The sequence below is a fragment of the Panthera leo genome, chromosome F2, assembly GCF_018350215.1.
Source record: "Panthera leo isolate Ple1 chromosome F2, P.leo_Ple1_pat1.1, whole genome shotgun sequence".
In the NCBI taxonomy this organism is placed as follows: Eukaryota; Metazoa; Chordata; class Mammalia; order Carnivora; family Felidae; genus Panthera; species Panthera leo.
The window spans coordinates 17,690,926-17,709,131 of record NC_056695.1 but is presented as its reverse complement, the minus strand read 5'-3'; the positions used below and the strand labels follow the sequence as shown (position 1 = coordinate 17,709,131).

The window sequence follows — 18,206 nt, the reverse complement described above, 5'->3', positions numbered from 1 at the left end:
TGTGTCCCATCGAATCAGCACTCCTGTATCCTCTGGATAAACACCTAGTAATGCAATTACAGGGTCGTAGGGTAGTTCTATTTTTAATTTTTTAAGAACCTCCATACTATTTTCCACAGTGGCTGCACCAGCTTGCATTCCCACCAACAATGCAAAAGAGATCCTTTTTCTCCAATCCTTGCCAACATCTGTTGTTGTTGCCTGAGTTGTTAATTTTAGTCATTCTGACTGATGTGAGATGCTATCTCATTGTGGTTTTAATTTGTATTTATTTCCCTGATGATAAGTGATGTTGAGCAATTCTTCATGTTTGTTAGCCATCTGGATTTGTTTGGAAAGTGTCTATTCGTGTCTTTTGTCCATTTCTTCACTGGATTATTTGTTTTTGGGGTGTTGACTTTTGATAAGTTTTTTACAGATTTTGGATACTATCACTTTATCTGATAGGCCATTTGCAAATATCTTCTCCCATTCCACTGGCTGCTTTTTAGCTTTGCTGATAGTTTCCTTTGCTTTGCAGAAGTTTGTTATGTTGATGAGGTCTCAATAGTTCATTTTTGCTTGTTTCCCTTGCGTCCGGAGACATGTAAGAAGTTGCTGCAGCCAAGGTCAAAGAGGTTGGTGCCTGCTTTCTCCTTGAGGAATTTGATGGCTTCCTGTCTTACACTTATGACTTTCACCCATTTTTTAGTTTAATTTTGTGTGTGGTGTAAGAAAGTGGTCCAGGTTCATTTTGCTGCATGTCACTGTCCAGTTTTCCCAGCACCACTTGCCGAAGAGACTGTCTTTATTCCATTGGATGTTCTTTCCTGCTTTGTCAAAGATTAGTTGGCCATATGTTTGTGGGTCCATTTCTGGGTTCTCTATTCTGTTCCATTGATCTGAGTGTTTGTTTTCGTGCAAGTACCATACTGTCTTCATGATTACAACTTTGTAATACAGTTTGAAGTCTGGAACTGTAATCTATTATGTGATCTATTCTGGAAATGTTCCATGTGCACTTGAGAACAATGTGTATTCTGCTGTTTTAGGATGAAACATTCCCAATGTATCTGTTAAGTCCATCTGGTCCAGTGTGTCATTCAAAGCCATTGTTTCCTTGTTGATTTTCTGCTTATATGATCTGTTGCTGTAAGTGGGGTGTTGAAGTCTCCTACTATTATGGTATTATTATCAATAAGTTTATATTTGTGATTAATTGATTTATATATTCCAGGTGCCTCCATGTTGGAGGCATAAATACAACTGTTAGATCTTCTTGGTGGATAGACCCCTTAATTATCATATAATGCCCTTCTTCATCTCTTGCTACAGTCTTTATTTTAAAATCTAGATTGTTTGATATAAGTGTGGCTACTCCAGCTTTCTTTTGGCGGCCATTATCATGATAGATGGTTCTCCATTCCCATACTTTCACTCTGCAGGTGTCTTTAAGTCTAAAATGGGTCTCTTGTAAGCAACATATACATGGGTCTTGTTTTCTTATCCATTCTGTTACACTATGTCTTTTGATTGGAGCATTTAGTCCATTGAACTTTAGAGTGAGTACTGAAAGACATGAATTTAGTGCCATTGTTGTGCTTGTAGAGATGGACTTTCTGGTGATGTTCTCTGGTCCTTTCTAGTCTTTGTTGCTTTTGGTCTTTTATGTTTTGTTTCGTTTTTTCTCCAAAGAGTCCCCCTTAAAATTTCTTGCAGGGCTGGTATAGTCGTCACGAACTCCTTTAGTTTTTGTTTGTCTGAGAAACTCTTTATCTCTCCTATTTTGAATGAAAGACTTGCTGGATTAAAAATTCTCGGTTGCATATTTTTCAGATTCAGCATGTTGGATATATCCTGCTAATCCTTTCTGGCCTGCCAAGTTTCTGTGGATAGGTCTGCTGCAAACCTGATCTGTCTTCCCTTATAGGGTAAGGACTTTTTTCCCTTACTCCTTTCATAATTCTTTCCTTGACTGTGTATTTTGTGAATTTTACCATGATATGCCTTGGTGATAGTTGGTTTTTGTTGAATCTAATGGGAGTTCTCTGTGCTGCTTGGATTTTGATGTCTGTGTCCTCCCCAGATTAGTCAAGTTTTCTGTTATAATTTGTTCACAGAAACCTTCTGCTCCTTTCTCACTCTTCTCATCTTCTGGGACTCCTATGATTAGAATGGTATTCCTTTTTAATAAGTCACAGAGTTCTCTATGTCTTGTAATGTGATCTTTTACCTTTGTTTCCCTCTTTTTTTCTGTTTCATTATTCTCCATAATGTTATCTTCTAAATCACTAATTTGCTTCTCTGTTTCATCCATCCTTGCTGCTAAGGCATCCATTCAAGATTGCATCCCAGTTACAGAATTTTTAATTTTGTCCTGACTAAATTTTATATCTTTTATCTCTGCAGAAAGGGATTCTATGCATTTTTCAATACCAGCTAATATTCTTATTATAGTGTTTCTACATTCTAGTTCAGGGATCTTGCTTATATCTGTAATAATTTAGCCCTTGGCTGTCATTTCTTCCCGTTTTCTTTTGGGGTAAATTCCTTCATTTTGCCATTTTGGAGGAATAAAAAAACTGATAAAATACAAAATTTTAATTTAAAATAAAAAAATCAAATATGTAATACTATAGTATAAAAATTATCATTTCTAAACAGAATAAAATTATTTTCCTTAATGAAAATATAGATGAAATAACAAACTGCAGTTTATAAACTGCTATGAATTTCACCATATTTGTACTTTATTTGCACACAATGCACCTAAATGATGGGACTTGCCATAAAAGTATCATATCTCTGCTTTATTACATCACAAATATTTCAGCGGGGAAAGACCCATGCAGTATAAATATAAATGAATGTCTGTTGATTTTTATGGAATAATTAAATTCCACTTTCCACCATGAACACCATGGAATTCTCTTGATACATACCTCTGGCTTCCATAATCCTGGTAATAGTGGGTAAAGCAGAGGATTCCTTAGAATCCTCTCACTGATGCTCCCAACACTCTCCCAAAAATATCCCATATGCTTAAAATTTTAAATCATCCTAGAAAAGCATTCTTTCTTCAAAAAGAATCTAACTTTATTTTTAAAGATAACAGAATTGAAGCCTAAAGAGAGAAATTTTTGATTCTCACATTCAGAATAGAGTATCACACATGGAACAAAACTATGAAGTCAATGAATGTAAGGCCATGCTTTCTTCAATTTTATAATGCCTGGCATACAAGCTATACCCAAGAAACATTCACTCAATGAATGTATGAATGAGTACATGAGAATGAATGCCTGAATAAGAGGAATGAATGAGAGAATGGGAAAAAACACAATTCTTAATATTTCATTTCTGCTTTTAGGCAGTCTGACTGCATGGAAAGCATAATAAGTAGTAACTAAAGTTACATATCCTTAGTCACAATGGTTACTCTGTTGTGTCAAGGAGAAAAAGAAAACAAGGATGATGTCTCCCACCATGTGAGGCTTTCCTACTCGGGGAACAGTAATTTACAGTTTCTGAAGTCATATATTTAGATTTTACCACTGTTTTCCAATCCTGCTTGCTGGATATGTGGAAGAATAGAAACTAAAATATGATTTTCATTTATAAATAACTATTTATACTGATTTCAATTTTATTTATCAAGAATATTTGCTTTTTACTATTAACTCAATACTGTCTTAAAAGACAAAGACAAGGAAGAATAATACATAATGCCTTCTGAATTAGTTTAAATGTTATTAGTTTAAGGTTTAGTCAACAGAAAATACTAACTTTTTAATTCTTCTTTTGTCATCCAGTACCAACATTTCATGGCATTAGAGGTAGGTAAGACAAAATTAAGAACTGTATGGAACAATTTTAATATTCTGTTCATTTTAAACTATGCATTAACTATGGCATCTCAATGGACTTAATGAGCTAAGAAACATGGTCAGACTTACTTATTCAGAGTAGTTGTCTTATGATGGTTCTAGTGGCAAGTAAAGCAGTAGTCACCTTAGGGTCATTTGAAGTGATGTCACTTCACCAAGTACAACATCAGTGACTCTAAGCCAGTTAACATTATGCTTCAGAACTACATCAATTAGAAGTATTAGTTTCTATAGTGGCTATGGGCTAAATAAACTATTCAAAATAAAGTACACAATCTTTTTAAAGTTAATTTACTTCTAACATAGCACTCATAATAAATGCTTTATAAAACAAATTACCTAGGAACACTTAGTTTTTTCTTTCATTATATCACCATCAGAAGTTATTATGTAAACATAATCAAAAGACTAGTTATAGGAAATAATAAAAGGACTTTTCATGAACAGGTGAGTTATCAAGTGACATAACTGCTTTAATAGAGGAGGACACTGTACTCAAACTTTAGCTATAAAGGTATGACTACAAAGGACTCACTTGACTTATACAAACTGCAAAAAGGCAGTAGAATGTCTGGCATTTAATCTGTAATAAGAGAAACCTAAGACTACAAATGCTGAAAAGAATGTTAATTGAAAATGTAACTTAAAAAACTAGAAAACCATCAACAATTTCCTGTTGCCTGAGTTCCAAAATCTTTACATTAACTGTAGTATTTTTACCTTAGTCTAAACCTCAGAGCTTCTATGCAATTGATAATTCTGCAGTTGCTTCTTTTCTGATACTTTTTAAATTAAACAATGTAATTTATTTCTTCCTTATTCTTTTCCAAATTTCCATGAGTATAATTGTATTTAAAAAGAATTTTTAGGGATGCCTAGGTGGCTCAGTAGGTTGAGCATCCAACTCTTGCTCTCAGCGCAGGTATTGATCTCATGGCCTTGAGTTCAAACCCCATACCCAGCTCCACGTTGGCAGTGAAGCCTACTTTAAAAAAAAAGTAAGATAAAATAAGATGATTTTTTAAAAATCACACAAAAATTCTAGTAACAAGAGTAAAATCTCTTTATCTTACTTTGTTCATCTGTAATCACTTTACTTGATTTCCAAAATAATTACTTCTAAGCATGAAAAATAAAATAAATCAAGAAAATTTTAGAGCCTAAAATACAGATCAACAGTATTTTGACATAAGGTTAAGAGTTATTACCTGGATAAAAAACACATAGGGACTATGGTCATGGAAGATGGATCCTTCAAGTACCCAAAGTTTAGTGTGGGAATTGAAAAGGAACCAGAAAAAATGAAAAGGTGTGTGTTGGGAGTCCTCAGAGGTACCTTCTGGGTGATTCACTAGAAAGATTCACAGGATGCATTATACTCATAATTACGGTTCTTCCCCAATGGAATCACATAGAACATGCTTAATTCTTCCAGCAACAAATTCTGACAACATATGTGAAGCTCATTAGAGACTCAGTGCCCATAGTTTGTTTGGAGCTGTTCAGACAGGCACCCTTTGTCTAGCACATATCAAGATTCCAGACTCCCCAAAAGGAAAGCAGGCGCTCTGCATAAGTCACATGGTTTATAAAATTTAGGCACAATGAGCCTTATCATTTAAGGTAAGTTTTATGTCAGTATAGGGAATTGTCTGCTAGCTAAGTTCCAGATACTAGCCAAAGATCAGCCTTGCAACCAGGCCCTTCTAAGGATAGTCAGTCCCAGACCTGCTTTTTTCCTATGCAAGGAGGAACTAGTAAAAGCAGAGGAAAACCAGAAGACTCTAGAAGCCAAGTGAAGAAAATACTTCTAGAAGTGGTAAGATGTTAGGTGAAGCAGTTAAGTTGAAAAATACAAGATTTGAGGGGCACCTGGCTGGTTCAGTCGGTGAAGCGGGCAACTCTTGATCTCGGGGTTGTGAGTTTAAGCCCCATGTTGGGTGTGGAGATTACTTAAAAACAAAATAAAATCTTTGGGAAAAAAAAAAAGGAAAGAAAGAAAAATATGAGATGTGAGAACCACTCATTAAATGTTGCTATGTAATGGGCTATTACCTTGATCTTTGTGGGTGAGCAGCACAAAAGCAAGCCTGATCGGACAAGTTTGACAGAGACCAAGGTGAAAGGACTTGGAGATAATAAATATAGACAACTCTAACTTTTGCTAAAAAGAACCTAGAAATTGACAGTAGCTGGAGAAACATAAAGGATTTTATAAAATAGGAGATACTATAGCAATGCATAGATTCTGAAATAAATGATCTAACAGGAAAAATATCTGTGATTCAGATGAGGAAGAAAATTGATGAAGTGATAGTATTTCCAGTCAAAAGGGAAGACAAGATGCTATATAAGTAAAGCAGTTGGTCTAAGGCACAATGACAACCTCTGGTAATAGAAGACAAGGCAGAATATATGGTACAGGTGTGGGTTGGCTGACAGATGGAAGGAGATAAAGGTAAATTCTAATTGCTTCGATTTTTGCAGTGAAATAAAAAGTAAAACCATGGGCTGGGGACTGGAGAATAGAATTTATACAGAGAGGAAAAAGATAAAACAGCTGCCTTGTAGAGTCAGACAGCAAATATTAGGGAAATTTAGTAGAACCACCAACAGGATTGAGGACCCACCTTGTATCAGTAGTCAGTACTTTATAAGACAAAGGGAAAGAAAGGCAAGAAAGATGAGGGGGTGCAAGGGAGTCAATATACTGGACCACAGAATTTAGACTGCATAAGGAAGGAAATAATGAAAGAGTAGGTCCGTAAGGGAGTAGAATCAATCAATGGTAGGTCGTAGTAATGTCCATTATTTGGAATGTCAATTACTTGGACTATTTGTTGGAGGCAGGGTACAAGATAAAATTAGCTGGAAAAAAAATGGAAGTGGTCATCAAAGAAAATATTTGCAACTATAATTCAGTTACTGGCAACATAAGTCTAGGATATGACAATTAGAGTAGGTAGCTGAGGAACTGAAAACAGTATCATGAGATGAAGAAGTCAAGAAACTTAAGAGGTACTAAAGTCAAGCTGTATTACAAAGCTGTAATCATGAAGACAGTACGTACTGGCATAAAAACAGACACTCAGATCAATGGAACAGAATAGAGAACCCAGAAATGGACCCACAAACATATGGCCAACTAATCTTTGACAAAGCAGGAAAGAATATCCAATGGAATAAAGACAGTCTCTTGGGCAAATGGTGCTGGGAAAACTGGACAGCGACATGCAGCAAAATGAACCTGGACCACTTTCTTACACCACACACAAAAATAAACTCAAATGGATGAAAGACCTAAATGTAAGACAGGAGGCCATCAAATTCCTCAAGGAGAAAGCAGGCACCAATCTCTTTGACCTTGGCCACAGCAACTGCTTACTCAACATATCTCCCAAGGCAAGAGAAACAAACACAAAAATGAACTATTGAGACCTCATCAAAATAAAAAGCTTCTGCACAGTGAAGGAAACAATCAGCAAAACCAAAAGATAACCAACAGAATGGGAGAAGGTATTTGCAAATGACATATCAGACAAAGGATTAGTATCCAAACTCTATAGAGAACTTATCAAACTCAACACCCAAAAAATAAATAATCCAGTGAAGACATGAGCAAAAGACATGAATAGACACTTCTCCAAAGAAGACATCCAGATGGCCAACCGACACATGAAAAAATGCTCAACATCATTCATCATCAGGGAAATACAAATCAAAACCACAACGAGATACCACCTCACACCTGTCAGAATGGCTAACAACTCAGGAACAGATATCGGTGAGGATGTGGAGAAAGAGGATCTCTTTTGCACTGCTGGTGGGAAGACAAACTGGTGTGGCCACTCTGGAAAACAGTATGGAGGTTCCTCAAAAAATTAAAAATAGAACTACCCAATGACCCAGCAATTGCACTACTAGGTATTTATCCAAGGGATACAGATATGCTGTTTCGAAGGGGCACATGCACTCCCATGTTTATAGCAGCACTATCAACAATAGCCAAAGGATGGAAAGAGCCCAAATGTCCATCGATGGATGAATGGATAAAGAAGATGTGGTATATATATACAATGGAGTATTATGCAGCAATCAAAAAGAATGAAATCTTGCCATTTGCAACTACATGGATGGAACTGGAGGGTATTATGCTAAGTGAAATTAGTCAGTTGGAGAAAGACAAATATCATATGACTTCACTCATATGAGGACTTTAAGAGACAAAACAGATGAACATAAAGGAAGGGAAACAAAAATAATATAAAAACAGGGAGGGGGATAAAACATAAAAGACTCTTAAATATGGAGAACAAACAAAGGGTTACTGGAGAGGCTGTGGGATGGGCTAAATGAGTAAGGGGCATTAAGGAATCTACTCCTGAAATCATTGTTGCACTATATGCTAACTAACTTGGATGTAAATTTAAAAAAATAAAAATAGGGGAGCCTGGGTGGCTCAGTCGGTTGAGCGTCCGGCTTCGGCTCAGGTCACGATCTCGCCGTTTGTGGGTTTGAACCCCGCATCGGGCTCTGTGCTGACAGCTCAGAGCCTGGGGCCTGTTTCAGATTCTGTGTCTCCCTCTCTCTCTGTTCCTCCCCTACTTGTGCTCTCTCTCTTTCTCTCTCTCAAAAATAAACATTAAAAAAAATTTTTTAATAAAAGTAATTAAATTCACGATTGCAATGGGCTAACACTGAAGAATAATAGTCTTTTTATCCATCTCAAAAAAAAAAAAAAAAAAGCAAGTGAGTACAAGAGACTATAATGTTGTAAATTTCAAAGATGTCAAGTTATAGGGAGGACAGGAGGCATGATAGTATGGAAGTCCCAAAAGAAGAACATGTCATTTACTCCAACTCCAAATTAAATTAGGTAAGAATGCAGTACAGCATCTGACACACAGTAAGCACTCAGTATAGGTTATTTGGTAGTAGTAGCAACAACTGCAACAACAGCAGAAAGAATAGTGGACTTTAATGTTTTTAATACATTTAATTTTTTGTTTATTTATTTATTTTGGGAGGGTGAGGGGGATTGGACAAGGGAGGGGCAGAGAGAAAGGGAGAGAGAGAATCCCAGTCAAGTTCCACAGGGCTCAATCCCAGGAGCCATGAGACCATGACCTGAGCTGAAATCAAGAGTCAAACGCTCAACCAACTGAGTGACCCAGACGCCCCTGAACTTTAATATTTTTACTGACCTTTCAAATATTAAGATCTTTCTTAATTTAAATTACGGTTTTTGGTTTCTCTTGCAAATGTATAAAGTATCAGAAAATCTAAATTTTCTGTCAAATCCCAAAATACCTAATTTTAAGCACATCCTACTATGGAAAGCAAAGAAAACTTTCTCCCAGAAGCCCAATTTTTTAAAGTTGAGGAATACTGTATGTACAGCAAAAAGTACAACCTTAAGTATAATGCTCAAGGAGTTTGTTCAAACATATGCACTCATTAAAACTATTTCTTTACACCTCAGAAGGCACACTTATGCTCCTTCCCCATTAACACTCCCTCCCAGAGTTCACAAGTATTCAGACTTCTATCAGTGTGGATGTACTGGATCTGTTTCTTGAACCTCAAATAAAAAGCTTGTCATCTTTTGCATTTTACTTCTTTCACTCAATGTTATGTCCATCAGAGTTAGCCACGCAGCTATATGCAGCAGTGGTTCATTCTTTTCACTTTGTGTCTTCTCTCATTGTATGAATACAGTACAACTTTTTTTAATCCATCCTACTGTTATCAGGCATTTGAGCTTATTCATGCTGTTTGGGAGGGTGGGGAGAGCACTATTATAAACAAAATTCCATTGACGTTCTTGTACACGTCTTTCAGTGGACACATGTATTTCTCTTGGCTATATTCCTAGGAGCAGAATTGTTGGGTCACTGGATAAGGTCACAGGGTTTAGTTGAGATTGCCAGTTTTTCCAAGTTGCATTATTATCCATTCCTACCAGCCACTTGCCCACTCTTGGTTCTGTAAGTTCTTTAAATATAAGACATCATACCTGTGTGTAATGATGTCTTACTGTAGTTCCAATTTGTATTTTCCTAATGACTAATGATGCCGAGCACCTTCTCAATGCATTTGGATTTCCCTCTTTTAAGAATAGCCAACCAAGTGTTTTGTCCATTTTCAGATTTCAGTCTTTTTAGATTTTCAGTCTTTTTCTCACGGATATGTAAATTTTATGTACACATACATATAAACATACGTGAATCTTATACATATGGCTGCCTTTTCCCATTCTTATGTATTGTGATGAATAGTTTTCTCCACCAGGAGTTTATTGTTGGGGGCTTGATGGCTTTTACTAGAACAACAATGACATCTTCAATCCTATCAGGGTTCTCTTCCATAGTGTTGACAATCCTTTCCATGCAGTACCATATGTAATGAGCTATAAAGGTTCATACAACTCCCTGATTTAGAAGCTGAATTAAAGATGTTGTGTTTGGGAGCAAGAAGGCCACTTCTACACCTTCAGTGTTGAACTCATGGGGTTCTGGGTAGCCAGGGGCCTTGTCCAACATCAACAGATAGTGATACCAGGAACAAAGCACAAACATCAATGGAATCAATCTAGAAAAAAAGTTCTTATTGTCTAGCCCTTCTTGCCATACAACCAAAAGACTGGTAGCTGGTGTTTATCTTTTCCCTTCAAGACTCAAAGATTAGCAGCTTTAAATGTAAAGGAAGTCCTGATCATAAACCCAAATGCATTTGCGCAAAACAGTATGGTTAGCCTAGCCCCTCCTGCCTTAAATCCTGGTGCTCGCTTTTTTTTCTTACTAACAAATGTCCTTTATGGCACTATTTCTTTTTCTTTTTTTTTTTTTTTTTTTTTTTTTAGAATAGGACATCTTCATCTGCCTTAAAACCTGTTCAGACAAATATCCTTTCTCCTCAGTGATTTTCTTAGTGCTACCTAGAAACCTGTCTGCTGCCTCTTCATCAGCAGAAGCTGCTTCTCCTGTTATCTTGATTATTTAAGTTAAACCTCTTTCCAAAATTATCAAACCACCTCTTTTTGCCATTAAATTCTCCACCTTTAGATTCTTCACCTTCCTTTTACTTTTAAGTTGTCACAAATCATGGTAGTATTTTTCTTTTTCTCAAATCATAGTAGTGTTTATAGGTGTGACTTTCTTATAGCAATCCTGCATCCACATAAAAGCCCATTTTCAATATAAGATGAAAAGGCATTTCACAGAAAGTGCAGGGTTTTCATACCCACTGACCTAGCACAGCTTCATGAATTTCCTTTCCTTTTCTTTCTTTCCTTTTAACAATGGTTCTTACATTAGATTCTTTTATCTTGAAATGGCAGGCAACCATAGCTGCAGACCCTAATCTACATATCAAGCAATTCAATTTTTTCTTGTAATATGACTTTTCTCTGCTTCTTGGGAGCACTCCCAGCATCACAAGAGGCATTTTGTTTGGGTCCCATGGTGTAACTCAGTTTACAACATTGCACTAAACACAAAAACATGAGAAAATCACAAAAGAGATCGCTTTATACCGCAATACATCATTTATTGAAGATGAACTGCCTTCTCAAGAGATGATCAGCATCACATGGCTTTTTTTTTTTTTTTAATTTATTTAAGTAATCTCTACACTCAGTGTGGGGCTAGAACTCATAACCCAGTATCAAGAATTGCATGCTCTGGGGCGCCTGGGTGGTTCAGTCGGTTGGGCGGCCGACTTCGGCTCAGGTCATGATCTTGCGGTCCGTGAGTTCTAGCCCTGCGTCGGGCTCTGCGCTGACAGCTCAGAGCCTGGAGCCTGCTTCATATTCTGTGTCTCCCTCTCTCTGACCCTCCCCTGTTCATGCTCTGTCTCTCCCTGTCTCAAAAATAAATAAACGTTAAAAAAAAAAATTAAAAAAAAAAAAAAGAATTGCATGCTCTTCCAAATGAGCCAGCCAGGCACCCCAGCATCACATGGTTTTTTAAGTGGATACTCCCAACACTTGAGCTCATCACAACAGCAATAGAAGGTAGATACAAAATTATTACAGTACAACAGTATGTACTACAGTTAATTGTACACAGTTATGATTTAATAGTGCATCTTGATATTTATTTACATTTCTTTCTCTTGTATTTGAAAGAGTGCACATACTCTGCGCAGGAGAGAGAAAAAGCCAAAGTAGACTATGCTGTCAACACAGAGCCCAACAAAGGGTTCCAAAATCACGAACTATGAGATCATGACCTGAGCCAAAATCAAGAGTCAGATACTTAACCAACTGAGCCACCCAGGTGCCCCTACATTTCTCTTGACTACAAATGACACCATATACAGTCTGTGTTCAGGGCATAATTTTGATAACTTTTAACTTTTAATAGATCTGTATACATTTTAAGACAATGAATGATAAAATAGACTAGTATCCACATATTTTTAACATTCACAATACACCTTTCTTAATTTTTTTCAATATTTCTAGGCTAAAAGGTTCATCTGTGAAATTTTTCAAATTGTCACAAATCTCCAAAAACATTTCTCATATTTACTGAAAAAAATCCACGTATAAATAGAACCCCTGCCCCCACCGCGCCCAGTTCAAACTCCTGCTGTTCAAGGGTCAACTATATTTTATTCTATTTGTTGCTACTGCAAATGAAACTGTTCAATAAAGATTTCCAGATTGTTCTAATATATAACCAAAACAGCTTACATATTTTTTTATTGATCTCATATTCTGTTAACTTCCTAAGCTCATTTATTAATTCTAATAGCTTTTTTGTAGATTCTTAGAATTTTCTCCAAACAGAATTATGTCATCTGCAAACAAGGGCAGTTTTTCTTCTTAACCTTGATGCCTTTTATTTATTGTATTTTTTCATCACGCTGGCTAGAACTTTCAGTACAAAGTTGAATGAGGTGATAAGAATACACATTCCTGTCTTGTTCCTTGTAAGGAAAGCTGACAGTCATAAACATTATGTAGGATGTTGGCGGTAGGTTTTTCATAGATGTCCTTCTTCAGAAATCAAAATCTTTTATTCCTAGTTTGTTGACAGTTTTTATAATAAATCAGTGTTGGATTTGTCAAATACTTTTTCTGCGATTATTGAGATAATCATGTGCTTTTTGCCCTTAACTCTATTAATCTGGTGTATTAATTTAGACATGTTAAAACTAAAAACTTGCACTACTATGATAAAGCTCACCTGGCCAGAGTGTATAATCATTTTTATATGTTGCTAGTTTCAATCTGTTAACATTTTGTTTAGGATTTCTACATCTATATTCCTAACACATACTGCTTTGTAATTTTCTTGTGGAAACTTTATCTGGCCTTGATATCAGGATAATACTAGCCTCACAAAATGTGTTGGGAAGTGTGCATTTCTCTTTTAAGTTTATCAAGTACTGGTATTATTTCCTCTTTAAATGTTTGGTAGAATTCATCAATGAAGTCATCCATGCCTGGGCTTTCCTTTGTGAAAGATTTTTAATGAAGAATTCAATTTCTTTACGTGTTAGAGATCTATTTAGATTTTGCATTTCTTCTTGAATCAGTTTCAGTAATTTGGGACTTTCTAGGAATTTATCAATTTTGTCTAAGGTGTCCAACTTGTTGGCATAACAATACACTTGCAATATTAGTTAAGCCAACAAACACTAAAGATTTATTAGTGCTAACAGTTACGTGAAATTCTACTTGCATTTAATTTTTAACATTATTTCTATGCCACTTGTCAACAAAGTCAGGAAAAGAAAAGATTTCAGTAGTGACTATGATGGTTAATTTTATATGTCCACTTGGCTAGGCCATGTTGCCCAGATAGTTGGCCAAACATTATGGAGGGGTGCCTAGGCGGCTCAGTCAGTTAAGTGTGTGACTCTTGGTTTCCATTCAGGTGATGATCTTGTGGTTCGTGAGATGCAGACCTGAGACAGGCTTTGTGTGTGCTGACAGAACAGAGCCTGCTTGGGATTCTCTCTCTCCCTCTCTTTCTGCCACTCCTCTCTCCCAAAATAAACATTTTTTTTTTAATTTTTTTTTCAACGTTTTTTATTTATTTTTGGGACAGAGAGAGACAGAGCATGAACGGGGGAGGGGCAGAGAGAGAGGGAGACACAGAATCGGAAACAGGCTCCAGGCTCCGAGCCATAAGCCCAGAGCCCGACGCCAAAATAAACGTTTTTAAAAAGACATTACTATGGATATTTCTGTGAGAATGTTTTTCAGGTGAGATAAACATTTAAATTAGTAGACTTTGACTAAAGCAATCTGCCCTCCATAATGTGACTGGGCCTCATCCAATCAGTGGAAGGCCTTAACAAAGACTGACCTTCCTCAAGTGAGAAGGAATTCTGCCAACAGAATTCTAAGAGTTCTAAGTTCAGACTTAGAACTGCAACATCACCTCTTCCCTGGGTCACGAGTTTTGCGGCTTACCTTGCAGATATTAGACTTTCCAGCCTCCATATAATCACAAGCCAATTCCTTAAATATACATTTACTTACTTACTTACTTACACACATACACACACACACACACACACACACACACACACCCCTATTGGTTCTCTGAAGAACCCTGACAAATACAGTGACTTTTTTTTTAATTGCTGGATTTGAAGTAAAATTTATCTAAACTTAATCTAACATCTTATTCTTATCAAATTAATGAGATTTGATAGGAATTTGTTTTTCATGTTTCTTTTAATTAGTGAAATTTTATCAAATAACTTATCGAAAATATTAAATTTCTTTTTTTGTTGTTGTTTACTTACTTAGAGAGACAGAAAGAAACAGCATATGAGCAGGGGAGGGCAGACAGAGAGGGAGAGACAGAATCCGAAGCAGGTTCCAGGCTCTGAGCCATCTGCACAGAGCCCAACACAGGGCTCGAACTCATGAACCATGAGATCATGATCTAAGCCAAAGGTGGATGCTTAACAAACTAAACCACCCACGTGCCAGAAAATATTAAATTTCGCAATTGATTTCTTCCCTCTATGAATTTTGTTTTTTTTAATAAAGTTTCAACATTGCTACATTTAAAAGCCAACCTCTCTTCCAAGACACATACTCAGTAAATCTTCATGTAACATACTAAGCATCACCCATGTGCCAGATAGTTTGCTGGTCTTGGGGAGATAAACAGATACATAAGTTTTTGCCCAAAGGTACAGCATCTAGACAGTAAACAAGCAGGCATACAGTTTTAATATAACATAATAAGTGCTATATAACACCTTCTATATGCACCACACGTACCAGTTTGGTATACAATGAACTTTCTTTTCACCCAGAGATAAAGCCTGTTTAATTCAGTTTTATGCCCAAGTCTAGGCTGCCCCTTTTAACTCAAATTTCAGTTTCCTTTTTAGAGTATAACAGGGTCTTCACTATTTACAAGTTATTTCTGAGCTGCAAAATTCTCTCCCCATGTTTCCCCCTGTATTATCATGTTTCCCCCTATATTCCCCCATTCAATCACAGCTGCCACAATTAGACAGAAGGGTAAGGACAACTTTTTCTTGCATCTGCAATAAAAACCTTAGCAGCAGACAGTAACTGCTCCAGGTCTGTCAAATAGATGCATTCCATTGCTTTTTAATCTCGAAAGGTTATGGCTATGTCCCCATACTATAAATCACAAAGGTAGTATTTTCAAAAAGAGAACAGGATCTAAGCTACCACATGGAAAAGAAGAAAGGGCTATATACACACGTATACAGTCTAATCATGAAATTATATACAAGATACTGCTTATCAAGAGAGGCTGGACAACAGGGTTGGGAGGGTCACAATTTCCATGTTATATTGTTTTGTACTCTTTAAAATCATTTTGCCATATGCAAATTTTACTTAATATAAAATTCTTTTTATAAAACTCAAAATAAAGCAATGCTTTTTATATTCACCATTTGAACCAGATAATACATTTCAAAAGCAATGTAGTATCTATCTACGGATGTTGGGTCAAAAATATGTATATAAAAAACAATGTTGAAAATACTGGTTGTATTATGTCAACTATTAAAAATGTCTTCCAGGATATAAAGCGTTAAAATCAAAGCAATAATGCTCAACCTAAGGTAAAACACTCAACTTCTCTAAGAAAGAGAAAAGAGAAAGATGAAATTTAACTGAAGTACATAGATCTACACTTAAAAAGTTAATGACTTAAAAGTTAACTGACTTCAGCTCAGGTCACGATCTCACAATTTGTGAGTTCGAGACCTGCATTGGGCTGTGTGCTGGCAGCTGAGAGCCTTGAGCCTGCTTCAGATTCTGTCTCCCTCTCTCTCTCTGTGTGCCCCACCCCTGCTCACACTCTATCTCTCTCTCAAAAATAAATTTTAAAAATTTTTTTAAAAAGTTAGTGAAAGCATTTCTTAACAGTAATAGTTATTAAATAATGAGTTAGTAAAAGTTGAATTTCTTTTAATTATAAAATGATTAATATGCCTAGAAATGGTGTAGGAAGATAGAAAATACAATTTGCTTTTATAGATCGTTTTCAGCTAGCTCTCATATTTCACTAAACCTGAGTTATTCTAACAAAGTCCTTACAAAGGACATAATTTTATCAGCTTATATAGAGTAAGCCATGTACATGCTACATAGAATAAAGAATTTTGCTAGCCTTTATTTCTGGTTCCTGGGAGGTAACTTCTAAATCCTTGGAATATTCCAAGTGATGGGAGTGTTTTTGTTATTCATGGTAGGTTCTGCGACCCATATCCAATAGTTTATACTAATATGCTAACTCACGGTGAGCTCCTCTATAGTTTAGCTGAAGAGATGACATAGATGGAAGCTGGTCACACCAGAAAGACCACACCAGAAAGATGTGATTAAGAGGGTTAGACCTCTAAGCCATCTGACATCAGCCAGATCTCTGGGGAAAGTTGGGAGTATGGAGTCTGAGCCACATAGGCAATGCAGTATCAATAAAAACTCCATACACTGAAACTCAGGTGAGAGTGGCACAACAGTAGTGATGTGCCAGGGGGGTGATACATCCCTGAGACTGGTAAAAGCTACATTTGGACCCTCCCAGACCACATGCTACACACTGCCCCCTTTGGCTGGTTCTGATTTGTAGCATTACGCTACAATACAACTGTAATCATTAAGTATAGCACTTTCCTGAGTTCTGTAAGTCATTTTAGTGATTTATCACATTTGACAGTGTAATGGAAACCCCGTATTTATAGCCAGAATAGAGGATGGCTTGAGGACCCCGATACTAGCAGCTGATGTCTAAAATAAGAGAAGTCTTGTGGAGGGCTGTGCCCTTAATCTGTGAAGTTTGGTCCAACTCTGGGTAGCTGGTGTTAGAAGTCACTGTAATGCCTCTCAAATACTTTTGTGAGAGATATACAATGAGAATGCAAGAATGAGCCATGTGGATAAGCATTACCCATAAATATTACCACTAACACAAATGCATTTACAAAAAATCAGAAAATGCTTATGATAGCTGTACTATGAGCTATCAGTATATTTTCACTGGCTAAAACGAATATTGCCAGTATATTACTGATAACTACTATGCTTAATTACTTATTCAAAGTATGGTGTCAAATATATTTCACTGAATATGTAATTTCTAAATATGACCTTTTTTAGACCAGTTTGTGTTATAAGTCCTATCTGAGACCATGTGAGAAAACTCTCCATTGCCAAATTATTTTCCATTTTCCCACTGTGAAAAACTACGTATTTGGTGTTCTTTCCAGTTTTATTGAGAAATAATTGACATATATCACTGTGTAAGTTTAAGGCATATAGCTTGATTATTTGATTTATATATATTATAGAATAATTACCAAATAGGTTCTGCTAACATCCATCTGCGTATATAGATAAAATGAAAAGGCAAGAAAAAAAGAAAAGCTTATTCCTTTTGATAAGAACTCTTAGGACTTACTTTCAACATATTTCCTATAGATTACAGAGCAATATTAGCTAAAATCATCATGTTGTACATTATTTCCCTAGTACTTATATACATTATAAGTACCTTTTGACCATTATAAGTACCTTTTGACCACCTTCCAACAATCTATCCTACCTCCACCCTTCTTCACCTCTGGAAACCACATGTCTGATCTTTTTTTCTGAGTTTGGTTTTGTTTTCTGTTTAGATTCCACATGTGAGATCATACATTATCTTTTCTTTCTCTGACTTACTTCACTGAGCATAATGTCTTCAACCCACCAACAGTGTGCAAGGGTTCCATGCCAGCATTTGTTAACTCAGTCTTTTTTTTTTTTTAATCATTTTCTTAAGTTTATTTCTTTATTTTGAGAAAGAGAGAGTGCATGCATGCAGGGAAGGGGTAGAGAGA

At 36.2% G+C, this 18,206-nt stretch overlaps 1 protein-coding gene and 1 non-coding gene across 12 annotated transcripts in view; both read right to left on the bottom strand.

The window, feature by feature from the left end:
* Positions 1-18,206, bottom strand: part of CSPP1 (centrosome and spindle pole associated protein 1) — a 155,585-nt gene that overhangs the window by 112,801 nt on the left and 24,578 nt on the right. The gene's annotated exons all lie outside the window — the stretch shown is intronic.
* On the bottom strand, positions 15,320-15,448 carry LOC122211318. The gene has a single exon (XR_006198626.1). It is a non-coding gene; the product is annotated as a small nucleolar RNA SNORA31 (small nucleolar RNA).